General features: G+C 34.9%; 1 long non-coding RNA gene across 1 annotated transcript; it reads right to left on the minus strand.

The window, feature by feature from the left end:
* Positions 1–5,331: 5,331 nt before the first annotated feature.
* On the minus strand, positions 5,332–7,161 carry LOC122001705. The gene is made up of 2 exons (XR_006117449.1): positions 6,772–7,161; positions 5,332–5,645 (listed from the first exon to the last, which is right to left on the minus strand). It is a non-coding gene; the product is annotated as an uncharacterized LOC122001705 (long non-coding RNA).
* Between the last annotated feature and the right edge of the window lie 7,900 nt (positions 7,162–15,061).

Raw genomic sequence — 15,061 nt, forward strand, 5'->3', positions numbered from 1 at the left:
AGAGGCGAAAAGCTCTCGGATTGGACCCTCGTCGGCCGCCGGATGAAGAGCCCTAGCCTCCTGCGGATTTCGCCCGAACAGAAACACGTCGTCGCGAGGAAGGGGGAAAAGAATCGAGTTTTTCGGCGAGAGAGAAAACATAATCCCTTTATAACTAGGTTTTCTATTACTAACTATACCTCAAATATAATCCGTTCTTTCCTTAATTAACAACAGCCGCTGGCACAGTTGGTTGGCTGCGTTTTGCTTAAGGCGCGGCTCGCGGGTTCGAGTCTCGTCTGCAACCATTTTTTTTCCTATTTATTTCCTGTTTCCTAACTACTGCCTAAATAGAATTTTTCTCCTTTTTTAATAACAAACGATTGCTAGCACACTTGGTCAGCCCAGCTTTAACCAAATCCCAGGTCGCAGCTTCGATTCCCAGCCGCGCTCTTTTATTTCCAATTTATTTAAACGTTCCTAAATACTGCTTATATATATTTCACTCCATACTTGATTAACAAAACTCTCGCAGACCGGTTGGTTGGCTGAGTTCGGTTAAAACCTGATTCAGGTCCGAGGTCTTTGGTTTAAAACCCGGCTTCAATATTTTTTTTTTTAACTTCTTCCTCTTGGTAAAAATACCAAACGACCTCCAAAAATTACATAAGAATACTCTATAAATTCCTAAAAATCTCTAGAATTTTTCTAAAGCATTTCTAGATTTTAATAAGGTCTTTCAGGACTCCAAATCATGAAATTTAGGGTGTTACAATACTGGTTTCTGAATTCTTAATTCCAATTTCAGATATAATAAGGATTGAGTTTCAGCAGAAGATATGAAACATCAATTTCCAGAAAGCAGTTTGGTAGAGGGAATTATTTGGCATTAAAATAATAAGGAATCAAATTCAAAGTATTAATAATTGTGACTGTATTCAAATCTTGGCACTTTGTTATTTCTGTTTCCTAATGATTCAATTACAGAATGCATTGAATTCTGTATTCTGTTGTTATTTTATATTCCACTGTTAAGGAGCTCATTTCACTTCTTCTATTTCTGTTTTGCATATTCAAACTCAGGCTTGTCAAGTTCCTCACTACTTGAGATTTGCAATAGGAATTCAAATTCAGTTTCTGAAAATTTCAGAAATTGCATACTCAGTTTCCAGCTTCAAAAATATCCAGCAATTTGATTCCTTACAGCCTCAACATTTGGCACTCAAAAGACTTGAAAAGGGAAGAACATCAAATAACAATCAAAGACCAACAACTTCATAGATTAATTTCAGAATGCATGAATGGATTCCGAAATTTGTAACTCAGTTCTCAGTTTCAGAACTAGGAATTCAAAGAAATCCTAGCTGGATTCATGAAGAATTAAGCTTGAAAACAAAATTTTAACTTGGTTAACTAGGATAGCACACTCACTTCGTGTGATTTCAAACACAAACAGAATATATGCCCAGCAGGAACAGAAACAATCTTCGCTGGATACTTCAGTTCAGGAGTTTCAGTTTCAGAATTAAGGTAATTCTGAGTTTCAAAAATCAAAACCCTTTCTTCTCTTGCTTTTTCAACTACATTCCAAAGATGTGTGCAACTCTATTGCATTGATAGAAAACCAAATTAGTCTCCATTGAACACCTACAACAGTCTTGTTCAGAAAATTCAGCTTCAATCAACACAACTCCATAACCAACAATTTTCATCTATTTCTACAACTTAAAGTTTTTCCGAGTGCATATTCTCAAATGTGCAGTTAAGTATTAAATTCAACTCAACATTTTCAGAATTCAGCTTCAATTGAATGTTGCAATTACAGAGGTTATAATCTGTTGCAGAATAGTAGGTGATAAAAGTAATACAGCAATATATTTCATCTTGTTGTTTCTGAAACTTTCATAACTCTTGTTCCTTGCACCTCTAAATTTGGCAATGAGACTTTTTAAGAGTTAAAGTTTAATTTCTTCAGCAAATGCAAATTAATTCCCACTTCAGAGCTCCTTGAACTCAGCAATCAGCATGGAAATTTAATTTAGTGAAACCTTGAAACTCCAAATTCTAGAATTCCTCTCTATTTTCTGCAGTCTCTGCACAAGTTTCTAACTCTGGATTCATAACCTTGCTTCTCTAATCTGATCTACTTATCCAATTTCATTTCCTCATCGCTTGATATTCATTGTTAAAGCATTACATTTTAAGTGCACCTGGCAGCTCTCAGTCGTTTATAGAACTACACAAGTTTCTAAATTTTCAGATTGGTACACTTAATTGCTAAATCAGATGCTACTACTTCCTTACTTCAAGCCTCAACAGATTATTCCTATAGGACTGTACAATCATTTCATCAGATAATAGCTTGATTCTCATCCTATTTCAGCTTCATAACATCAAATAAAATGCTTAGTGCAATTCCAGAATTCTAAACAAAGTCCTACACATTTTTTCCACTTCATTAATTCTGAAATCAGATTACATAGACTGTTTTGTGATTTCAAAAATGGCTTAAGAAGTGAACTTCATGGAGGTACATGATATCGTTTCCATCAGCTCTTATAATTAGAATTTCTGAAATCTCTTCTAGCAGCAAAGTTGCAACAGGAATCCAAATCGTTTTAGCAGAATTCTCCAGTACTGAAACTCTCTACAATTTATTCTGAAATTGTATACTTCCATAAATCAATTCACTGAAGTTGCCTCAACTTATGCAATAGGTATAATTTTGTTGCTTCTTTTGTCCAACTTATAATCCTGAACAACCTCATTCTGAATGATAATCAGAAGATTTGAGGAGCATGTTTCCAGAATTCAGATTTTGAATAATTTGCTGACTACTTTTCCATTTTCACAAAATTCAGAATTCATAGTTTGAGTTTCTTCCATTAACTTCTTTTCAATTACCATTAGTTCTTCATGTATGCATATCAGCAACTCTCTAACAGTCTACTCTATTAAATCAACTCTGAATTTGATCCATACTATTCAAATTTCCAACATGTCAACCACTAATTCTGCAGCTTCAAATCTTCTATTTTCATATACTTGATGCTTCTAATTCCTGCAGAATTCAGTTTGAAAAGGCATGGAGTGAAATGATAAACCATTTGCTACTGAAATTAATAGAGTTTCACTTGAGATCTTGCTGATTTAAGGACTGCTAATAAGATTTTGGTACAAACTTGATACATCATAGTCAAGTTACAACAACTACATTTACTTCCAGTTTCACTTTCTGTTTCAACTGTGGTTTTGCATTTTTTTTTATTTTCCATCAGTGATACCTTTTGTTCCCCTCTTTCACAATTTACTGCAACCTGGGACTCATTCCTTACACAAGAATAAAGAGTTAAATTCAGCTATCTCACAACCCAGATCTCTTCCACAGCAAATCAATACTAATTCAATCAATCCAAGCTCAGCAACTTCCTGTAAAACAATATAGTCGATACAACATCCCTTGTGCCACTATTTTTTTTTCTTTGTTAACAGAAACAATTTGCTACATTGGTGACTGCATAAATTCCAGCCAATTAATAACTCAATTCCCATGGAATCATTAACCAATTTGTTTGTTTTCAACCACCCTTGAAATATGAACTGCTGAGAAGTTTCTTCAGATATGTTACTAAATCTTACATCACTAAACAGCATTCTCTCATATTTGCACAAAAACCTGACTATCACTTCCTCAGATTCTAAAATTTTCTAGCTCAAAGACTCCAAGGAATGCTCTTTGCTTTCATTTTCCACAATAGCATAGCTTATACCAAACTCCCAAAATATGCTCAATAATCAGAGATCTAAAACATCATGTCACCATCAAACACTTCAAGATCTCCCCACATAAGCAACTTTTCCCCCACACCTAGAATTTTGGGTATTCTAACTCATCAAGCAATTAATCTAAATCTCCAAGTGAAATAGAGCAAGCAAAGATGATAAAAGGTTAAAATGCTAGACGAGAAAATTTAAAGAAAATTATGGAGAAAGAATTTGGAATTATGAGGGAACAAGAATGATAAATATCCTTTATTTCCATGCATACATATGCAATTGTGACTTTGAAAAGAAGTAAAGTAAGTTCTAGAGTTTAATTTGCTATGAGTTGATGCCACACAAGAGAAAATAATAGAATATAGGCTTAAAATGGTCCTTTCTAGGTAATCTTCATGCAATCAAACTCAATTGATCAAAATTGGAATCCACTAACACACTAACTGATATCAAGTAAGTAGAGCATTCAATCATGTCAATGACCTATATTTGATGGTCAAATTTAAGAAACTTTTACCATCTTAAGAATATTACTAGAAAAATTCATGGAGACTTTTATTCTAAATGACATGTTATATACTAAACAAAATGCAAAGTGTAAAAGCAAAATGCAAATGGAAGAAAGTGCAACTAACGAAATGTATAAAGCAAAAAGAATTTATTAAAGAAAATACTAAACACAAAGCATGAATTAAAATGCAAAAGCAAGCGAAATTGGAACCAACTCCCCTTTAATTCTTAGTGGTTGAAGAAGATTTAAAAGAAGCAGCCACCCCGGAAGTGGAGTAATTGCGATTCCACTCATATTCTTTTTATTCTTCATTTTTCCATTGAAAATTCTTTCTAGAGGTCTGAGGCGATTTAGTTCAAGCATCCACTTTGAAAGCTTGTGTTCTCCTACAACATCATTAAAAGGAAACACCTCCCACATGCATGTAGGATAAAAAGAAAATAGGAGAATATTAGTGTTGGTAGAAAATATTTCAAGAAATAAATCATATCTAATAAAGTTAACAATTGGTACCTCAATTAAATTTTATGAAAGATCACAAAAGATTCTCACCTTGTCATGTTGAAAGGTACCTAGAGTGGTGTTTGTTACCTCCTTTCACTACAAGAAAACAGGGCTTTAGAGACGAAAAATTTCGTTTCTGAATGTCATTTTTCTATCTCTAAACAATATTTGAAACGGAATATTTCGTCTCAACATTCCGTTATTGAAAGCCCCGTAGCTAATTTTGAGACGGAACCATTCTGTCTCTAATTTCATAAACAAATTGAAAAATTGTTTATATATCTGTTTTTAATTTGACCAAATGAAATTGTTTTTGAAAACAAATTTCGTCTCTAATTTTGTTTTAAATCCGTTATTAGTTTGTTTCAAATTATATAACACATATAATTTTAATCTGTTTATAATCTGTTTACAATCTTATTTATAAATCCGTATATAAAATTCGTTTATAGTTTTGTTTTAAATCTGTCATTAGTCTGTCACAAATTACTACTTAGGCATGACTGAACCATACAACCACCAAAAAGAAAAAAAAAAAACAAAAATACTCTGGCATGTGATTTGGTAAGAACTAAAACATAAACTTCACATTTAAAGGAAACATCATTGCATCACACATTTGTCCAAATTATTTTTTTTTCTACAATCATATAAAACGTCAAAGAAAAAAAACACACGTCTTTAAAGAAACATTTGTGACCTCCTACCGAAGCAAGCTAACAAGTAGTCTTCATCCCATACTACCATAACAATCATAGGAAATGACTAATAACTGACACCTAGAGCCCCTAGACAGCGTGATGCATCCAACCTCACATCCTCGGCTACTCCGCCTCCGAGTCCACCGTCCCGTTCTAGGTGGTATCTTCCTCACCTGCAATCATATATAATGAGTCCACTGACTCAGCAAGTATAATCAGCTAGTAGGTATATAACATAAATAACAAATTTGAAGCTTAACGTATGAAGCATAAAATCGATATATGTTATACATGAATGAAACATAAAGTTAGCTTAAGAGAAGAGAAGCTGGGTAGCATTGAGTATGATAATAACAATATATATAGAAGCAAATAACATTACCGATATAACTTATTAAACATGTGCTTAGGGAAATTAGTGGTAACCGTCATTTGAGCCTGTTTAGTCAGTCCATTATCGAACTCTAGAGGTACCTCTTAGGAGACTTGTACTCTTATGGTTTAAGCCATCATATTCTTCATTATCATATCTGTATGGAGGAGCCCTCTCCGGAGCTCATCCCGGGGTACCTATCCCGTATTGTTACCACACACATACCTCTAAGCGTCCAATTATTATGAAGGATTAAATATAAATCACACATGACTCAATGCATACCAGTAAACATACATAGTCTTATACTATCCTTCATAAAGAACCCATAAGAACACAAACTGATACAGCAACCTAATAGATTTTTTTTTTCATTCAAATATTAAAATTCTGCATAACCCTGGAGAACCAAGAAGGAGCAACAACTAGATTGCATGCCACCAAAATCTAACACAGAAATACCAAACTAACATGGTAAAGCAACCTCAACGATAAAAGCACAGCAAGGGACTCACATACATGTATGATAATTAGTTAAACCTTTGCGGAAAATGAGTTATCATCACATACTTACCCAACTATATTTTTTTTGTCATTTATTTTGTTCAATATGATCATGCATAGCTAGAGAAAACAAAAGACGAACTATTAAATCACACCATTTCCCCTTACTTCCAAATCTGTACCAAAATTTCCAAACCGATAAGAAGAAGTGATCCTATTGGAATTGCAAGTCATGCGTATTCAATTCAAATAACACAAGTACATATTGGAAGAAAACCATTACTGAGGTATCATGAGTTCAAATTTGGTTAAAGTTGTTCAAAGCTAAATCTAGAGAAGCTCGAGCATGGCATCTATAGCATAGTATTGCTAGCCCAACCCCTCTCACGAGCAGAGCAGGGCATGAAATAAAACAGTATTACCTTCTCATGTTACCTTTACCCATTATTCTCATAGAGGATAACTACAACTAAAATCAAACAACACCCACGCACTAAGGCCATCCCTTCAATATTCGTTGGCTGGTACTCGCGTGAGGGAGAGATTTCTGACTGGTGCTCGTGTGAGGGAGAAGAACGTCGGCGGTTGCTCGCGTGAGGGAGAAGAGGTTCGGCAAGGGTAGAGGAGGCGGCGCCGCGGTGCTCACGCGAAGAGGAGAGCCGGCTGCCGTGGCTCGACAGAGAAGGGAGATCGTCGATGGAATAGAGAGAAAATCGTGAGAGAGGGAGAGGGCTCGGGGAAGAGGGAGTGCGGCGGGGGATTTAGGGAAAAACTAAAGTTCAGGTTTTTATTTCATACATAGGTTTCGTAGGTTTAGTATCGATTAAACCTTAAGTTATTCTTTAATCAATTCTTACTTCTGGATATTTCTGAGAAACTTTTTCTCGAGCCCATAATTACATCTCCTCTAAATAAGTCGTACAACTCTAATTAATTCCAGAAAAATTTCTAAAAATTTTTAAAAATTACAATAAAATTATTTGTCAAATAACTCTATTTTTAATTATTATTTTGTTACCGTATTTTATAATAATAATAATAAAAATTTAATATACTTCTTTTATAATTGAATATAAATTAAAAATGGAATTCATTTCTGTTTAAAAATATATAAATAGATTTATTGACAAATAAAATTTGGTATCCAAATTCTGTTTTAAATCTATATTAATTTTTGTTTCTAGATATTTTTTAAATAAATTCATTTTTGGTTCGTTTTAAATTTCATCTCAAATATTTTTTTATATATTATATTTTATTTAAATACAATTAATTAGTAATTCCGTATTAAATTCGTTTTTGATTTACTAAAATTTAAAACAGATTTTAAGTCCGTTTTAAAAATCCGTTTCTGAAACCCTGTTTTCTTGTAGTGTTTTCATCAAGTAATGGTTCAAGCTCTGGTTTTGATGAATGTATAACTTCATGTAGTGATTCTTGGGTACTTGGCTCCTTAGCACAAGTCCCTACACTTACTTCATCATCATCATCAAATCCAGGTGATTCTTGAGGTAATGCTTCCAATAAGCAATCCCCTACACTTAATCATCTTCAACAACAATACCTGCATCATTTCCAACATCTAAAGCAACAATATCAGTAGAATCAAAAGTATGTTCAACTACATCATCACAACAATAAAAAGTACTTAAAGAATCTAGTGAAGTAATAGATGCAGTGTCAGGCCTGATAAGATCTCCACAATCCATCTCTTCACTGGCGCTTTGTATTTGTAACTGGTTGATGGATGATGCAATTTGATCCAATTGATTCTGTATATTCTGCATCCTTGAGAATTGCTGCTCTTGATGCTCTCTCATTTGTTGCATAATCTCCTTTAATTTCCCTGTTGACTCATCCATCTGAGAATCATTCTATTGAAACGAATGTGGCAAAGAATATGTTGAAACCTCTTGAAACCCATATGAATTCTGGTAAGCTGGATATGACTCAATAAATTATCCTTGTTCACTTTCATACCTGAAACATGAATGATCCACCCAATTAGCATTATAAGCATTTGAAAATGACTCATACTTATTTTGTTGATCCATAGTTGGGTAAATTTGATATTCAGGCTGAAAATACTGATTTTCCATTCCACCTTCAAAATTCTGAAAATATGGATCTATGCTATTATAATCTCTTGTTCTTCACTACAACACTAACACTCAATGTTAGAAGACTCAAGAGTATAAAGTTTCAAACAAATGGAAATATGAACATTAAAGCACTTAACAATTCAAGAATAAGCCAACATGAAAATATAAAAAGAATAGCAATCAAATCAATCAAGATGCTAACAATAAAATCAATCAAATCCAATCTAAAATAAACACACACTACTAGTCATGATTCCCCGGCAACGGCGCCAAAATTTGGTGTGAGCCTTTTTCACATGTCACTAGGCGCACCAAATTAGTAAAGATTGGATCCTCAATTAAAATCAAGACAAGTGTTATAGTAAAAAGTCCCAAGTCATATTTTTTCCCGAGGATAACTAATAAATGTGTGTGAATCCTAGAATTGGTTCCAATCAATTCTTACATCAACAAGTTCTATTAAGCACTTCCATTTGACTCACATTACAAGGTAAATTCATCTAATAACATCAAGAATAGAATCGAAGGAAGGTTCTCTCATATAAACATTATTCTCTTGCTTCTCATCAAGCTTACAACAATTCAATTCTATTCTAATGCATCATTGAGTCAAATGAGTCAATTACTATCTTCTCAATTCACAATCGCAATAACTATGAAACTCAAGAACTCAAACTAATTTGTAAAAACCAAAATATCCCCCAATTCACAATAACATCCAAATTCAACTATTAAGCTCAAGCTCACACAACAAGTATCTCATTCTCAACTTCATTCAACAATGTGAAATAGAGGTAAACAATAAAAAGCTCAAGTGATTCATTCACAACTTGACTCAATGTCAGCCATAACAATCCAATTCACAGAACAAAGGTAACAAGTAACATGTGAACTTGAAATCTCAAACAACTTGTAAGAACCGAAGTATCATCCAATTCTCAATTACTCTTAATTCAACAATTGAAATCAAATGCTCCATCACAGCAACATTGAATAGAAATACACAACCAGAAACATCAAATTAAGCATTCAACAATTTAATTCAATCTTAGTAACAATTTATTCACTGAATAGACAAAGATCTACTAAATTCAAGCATTAAAACTAAACATGAATTTGTAGAAACGAAATATGAAATTAAAGGTAGAAAGTAAATTGCAATCTAACTATCAGATCTTCAGATCTGAGAAAATTCATGGATAATTCAAAAGCAAAGATAAGAAAAACAAAACCTAAATGGCATTCCATAACCAAACCCGAGACTAAACCTCTCCTCACTGACGTGCCACTGTGCTTGCTTCTGGGAACGCCTCTTGTGCAAACACAGCAACCCACTGAATCCGTAGCTCATCCAGGTGAAGTCCAAAGCTACTAGGAATGCTTCTCAAGCTTGAAATCATCTGAATTCTCCAGTCGATGAAAAACAGAGCAAATCTTGCAGAATTTGGAGACGCGAGGTGAAAATGAAAATGGATTGCACTCCGAAGAACCGAGGAACACCCTCAGATCCTCTAGTGAGAATGACAACAGCTCAGATCGGGGAACGCCTCAAATCTTTGCTTGGATGAAGCTCACAGACAACAAGACAATGATCAGGGAACGCCCTCAAATCGTGTTCTGCCCTTTGATTGCTGGTGGTCGGATTGTAGGCAGCTCGCCGGCGATGAAAGAGTTTGAATCTTGGCTCTGGATATGGAATGGGAACTGCAATGTCGCTGATGAAGAAGACATAGGAACAGTGGCAAGTCGCGAAATGCCTAGCTCCCCAAAGACACTGTAGCTTCTCAGGTTTTAAACAACTCCCTCTCTGATCGGATGGTCCAGAATGTTTCGGGCTTGATCAACGGCTGGATGAGCTCATATCTGAATCAACCTCTGGAACTTCATCTACGGCTGAGATCTACTCCTCATTAGGTTAGATGGGTCGAATCTTCAATGGATTACACAGATCTGCTTGATTGTAGATGAATGACTACAATTGTTCTGGAGCTTGATCGCCTAGTTTCGCCCTAGATTTGATCGTAAATGTGGTCTGATTTGATCGGGTCTATGACCCTTTTGATGTCTACAAAATAATAATCAAACATTAGCATCAAATGTCATGATAATAAGCCAATTTACAATTAAGTCCAAGATCAAATGCAATTTATGAAATGTAATGTAAATGTGAATTTAAGCTATGAGTAGACCATTAAAAACATGCATTATGAATCAAAATAATGTAGCAAAATCATGGTTATCACCCCACCTCGATCTGATTGAAGCATCTTAATACTCTTACCAAGTTGGTTTTATATTTCATTCTTGAATTCTTTAAACTTTTCAAAGGATTCTGACTTGTGTCTCATCAGATACACATAGTCGTACCTACTGAGATCATCAGTAAAAGTAATGAAGTCATGTTAGCCTCCTCTAGCTACTATTCTGAAAGGGCTACATACATCTGTATGTATGAGTCCTAACAGATCATTAGCCCTTTCACTGTGTCCACTAAATGGAGTCTTAGGTATCTTGTCTTGAAGATAAGATTCATATACCTCATATGATTCAAAATCAAATAAGTCCAAAAGTCCATCCTTATGGAGTTGGGATATGCGACTCTCATTTATGTGACTCAAGCGACAATACCAGAGATATGATTGATTTAAATCGTTAGACTTGAACCATTTGATATTTATGTTATAGATTGAGTTGTCATAGTCTAGAACATAGAGTCCATTCACAAGATGTGCACTACAATAGAATATTTCATTGAAATAAACAGAACAACATTTATCCTTTATTACAAATGAAAAACCTTTCTTGCCCAAACAAGAAATAGAGATAATGTTCTTAGTCAAGATAGGCACAAAACATCACTCTTTAAGTTCTAAAACATGCTCAGTGGGTAAAGATAAGGAATATGTTCCTACAGCTATAGAAGCAACTCTTGTGTCATTGCCTACTCGTAGGTCCACTTTGCCCTTTGTCAATGATCTACTATTTCTCAACCCCTTCACATTAGTACAAATGTGAGATGCACACTCAGTATCTAATACCCATGAAGAAGAAATAGATAGATTGACTTCTATTACATATATACCTGAGGCAGAAGTCTCACTTCTCTTCCATTTTAGTTCCTCTAGGTATAACTTGTAGTTCCTCTTCCAGTGTCCAATCTCACCACAGTGGAAGCAGGTTCCTTCCTTAACAACCCCACCTTTAAGTTTCAATGCATGAGTCTTTCCCTTTCCTTTAGCTTGGGTCTTACCCTTACCTTTAGGTTTCCAATTGCCTTTTCCCTTAGACACTATCAAAATGGTACTAGGCTTTGCCTTCTTAAGGTTGAGTTCAACAATTCTCAACATGCTCAACATCTCAGACAGCAGTTTGTAAATTTTATTCATGTTGTAGTTCATGACAAATTGACTATAGCTATCGGGCAATGATTGTAAGATAAGATCAATGGCCAATTCTTAGCCTAGTGGAAATCTCAATCGTTGTAGGTTTTCTACATACCTAATCATTTTGAGTACATATGGCCCTACAGGACTTCCTTCTTGCATTCTGCATTGAAACAGTGCTTTAGAGATCTCAAATCTCTCATGTCTTACTTGTCCTTGATATAGTTGTCTAAGGTGCTCAACCATATCATAAGCATTCATGTTCTCTTGTTGCTTCTGAAGCTCAGAGTTCATGGTGGTGAGCATAAGGCATGATACATCTAATGCATCATCTTGATGCCTCTTGTAAGCATCCCTATCAACTCTAGTGGCAGTAGCATGGGTAGTTCAGGAATAGGCTGCTCTAGGACATACAATTTTTCTTTCTCTCTTGAGAACTATTCTCATGTTTCTATACCAGTCTAGGAAATTAGCTTCATTGAGCTTGTCCTTATCAAGGACAGATCGCAGAGATAGTGTCTTCTACGTACTAGACGACATGGTGATCTACAACAATAAAATGTAGAGAAGTATCATACTCAGATCATTTAATTAGGCCTTTAATTAAATGATTCTCCCACTGAATTCTAAAGCTTGATAGGAGCAAGTCACTACTAGCTCTAACCCCAAAATCAAAGACATTCAAGTGGAACAAGATCCACATTATACCTTATCTTGAGTTAGTTTTGGCTAATCGCACAAGACTTGTATAAATTAGGTAGGCAACATGTATCAATTGGACAAGATCCATATTATACCTTATCTTGAGTTAGCTTTGGCTAATCCTCCAAGACTTAGTACAACTTAGGTAGACAACGTTTACCAATTACATCCTATGTAACTCTTGTATATTTAGGTGAACAAGACTATTTGTTCATTTTCTCATCTTATGAAATCTACATTATAACTCATCTTGAGTTAGCTTTGACTAATCGCTCAAGACTAGTATAATTTGAATTTCATCATATGGGATATGCCTCTAAGTTCTCAACTTAGTTAAGTCACACCTAAAGTCTAATAGTCGGATATCAAAATTATCCTGTCGCACTCTACCAAGATAAAACGAGTCACTTTGCTTTGGCAAACATGATTACAAATGATCGAGGTAGTAGTGAGTACCAAACTTTGGTAGGCATATGAAAAAGGACCTAATTACGATAGATACACATGCATCACATACATTCATGGCATATCACGACATATATCAACATATATGTTAATTTAAATGTGACATGATTATGGCCCCATCACTATGATCTTCTCAAGCCAATGAAAAGAGCGATAAGTCAACCTAGGTCTAAGCAACTTCTCTAAGTGCTTCCTTAGTTGTCGTGTGTTGTTGTCCTTCCTTCCTTTTCACTCGTCGTCCAGTAGACTAACTTCTTTCTAATTTGTACATTACAAAATCTAAAGAAACTCAAGTTACATTCGAGTGTAGTCTAAATTACAACAAGAATAAAAGGATGAAGGCACGACACGCAGGTCGTATTATGAATTACAACATACACACACATCCAATCACATTGGGGTTAAAGGTCATAATCATGCATCATGTCATATAACATTCACAATATTTTATGACATAAAATTTACTATGATTTCAACAATAAATTATGAGCCGCAACGCCACGGCGGTCCCGCTACCCACAATACCAACTATGTTTTGTTCTAAACAAAATACCTCTGGTCGAGACCTTGTTGGTCACACACCAACTATGTTACGTTCCCAACAAAACACCCATTTCGGTCAAGGCTTAGGATTTGGCCGAGACACAAAATCTGGCCGAGATTCATAATCTGGTCGAGACTCATAATTTTGCAAATCACAGTAAACCTATCATGCAATTTCTATATCATATATAAAAATCTAACAACTTAGTATATGCCTTCGCAAGTGGCTTTGATACCACTGTAGGGATCTAGCGCGCTAAACACGCTTAAGAGCAGCAGAAAATTAACTAGATCCTCTCCAGAAGATCCATGTGAAGGAGAAAACAGTCATATACTAAGTTTTACATGAGAGGTATACCTTTGTTGTGTGCCTTTCGCAATCCCGACAACAACCTTTCTTTTGGATGCAGATCTCAGCGCGATCAAGCGCCCGCGCCTCTACGATATCCACACGAACACATCCTTCGTTCGTCACATGAACAAAGCCTTCGGAGAAGAACCATCTTCTTATGCTAGCAAGAAAAATGGTTCGGCTAAACAAGAAGATTCAGCCAAGGAAGGAGGAGGAAGAAGAGGGAAGTCTAAAAGTCACACTTTTCATCTCATATCCCTCTAATGAAAAAATGAATCCAAAAACCTATTTATATTCATCCCATGAATACCAAGAGTTTTTGTCTCTTTGTATTCCTCTTAATGGGTTGGATTTATTATATTGGATTAACCATTAATCCAATAACCCAATAAGTCTAACTCATTAATCTAATGTGTCTAATTCGGATTGGACTCAATCCAATGAGTGGGTTTGGTGTTGGCCATATGCATGTTGTTAGAATGTATACTAAAAGCCTAGCTTTTGTAAACATTTATTTGTTGAAAAAAAAGAATCACATTGGTCAATATCTGCATTTATTTGTTAAATGTAATTGTTCAATTAATTTATATAGTAGATAACATGGAGTGTGGTGTCACACTCAGAAGATCATGTTGTCGGTTCTCTATAAAATATAAACAAGTTGCTCATGACTAAGATGGAAAGGAACAAACCATCAGAATAGTCATAGTGTAATTAAGTATTAGTTTATCTTGACTAATAAATTACACTGATACACTTTAAGTGTATTGAGTAAGACCATTTAGGTAAGTTCTTTTTGTACTGACTTAGTAAAAGAACTAGACCTTAGTTATTATGGAAGTATGTGCTCTTAATCCTAATATAATAACAAGCACATATATTTAATATTTATTTCTTTGACTTATCAAAGGGTGAGGTTTAGCTCGATAAATCAATATGTCCGATAAGTTGGGAAATGATATTACTTATAGTGTGTGTTGTTGATTATAGAAGGAATATGTGTCCTAGTTATCTAGGTTGAGAATGTCCCCAAGAGGAGCTCATAAGGATTGCCATGTTAAACCCTGCAGGTGGACCTAGTCCGACATGACAATAAAGTTGAGTGGTACTACTCTTGGAGCTAGATATTAATTAAGTGAGTTGTCAGTAACTTACTTAATTAGTG

The sequence above is a fragment of the Zingiber officinale genome, chromosome 7A (assembly GCF_018446385.1).
Source record: "Zingiber officinale cultivar Zhangliang chromosome 7A, Zo_v1.1, whole genome shotgun sequence".
NCBI lineage: Eukaryota > Viridiplantae > Streptophyta > Magnoliopsida > Zingiberales > Zingiberaceae > Zingiber > Zingiber officinale.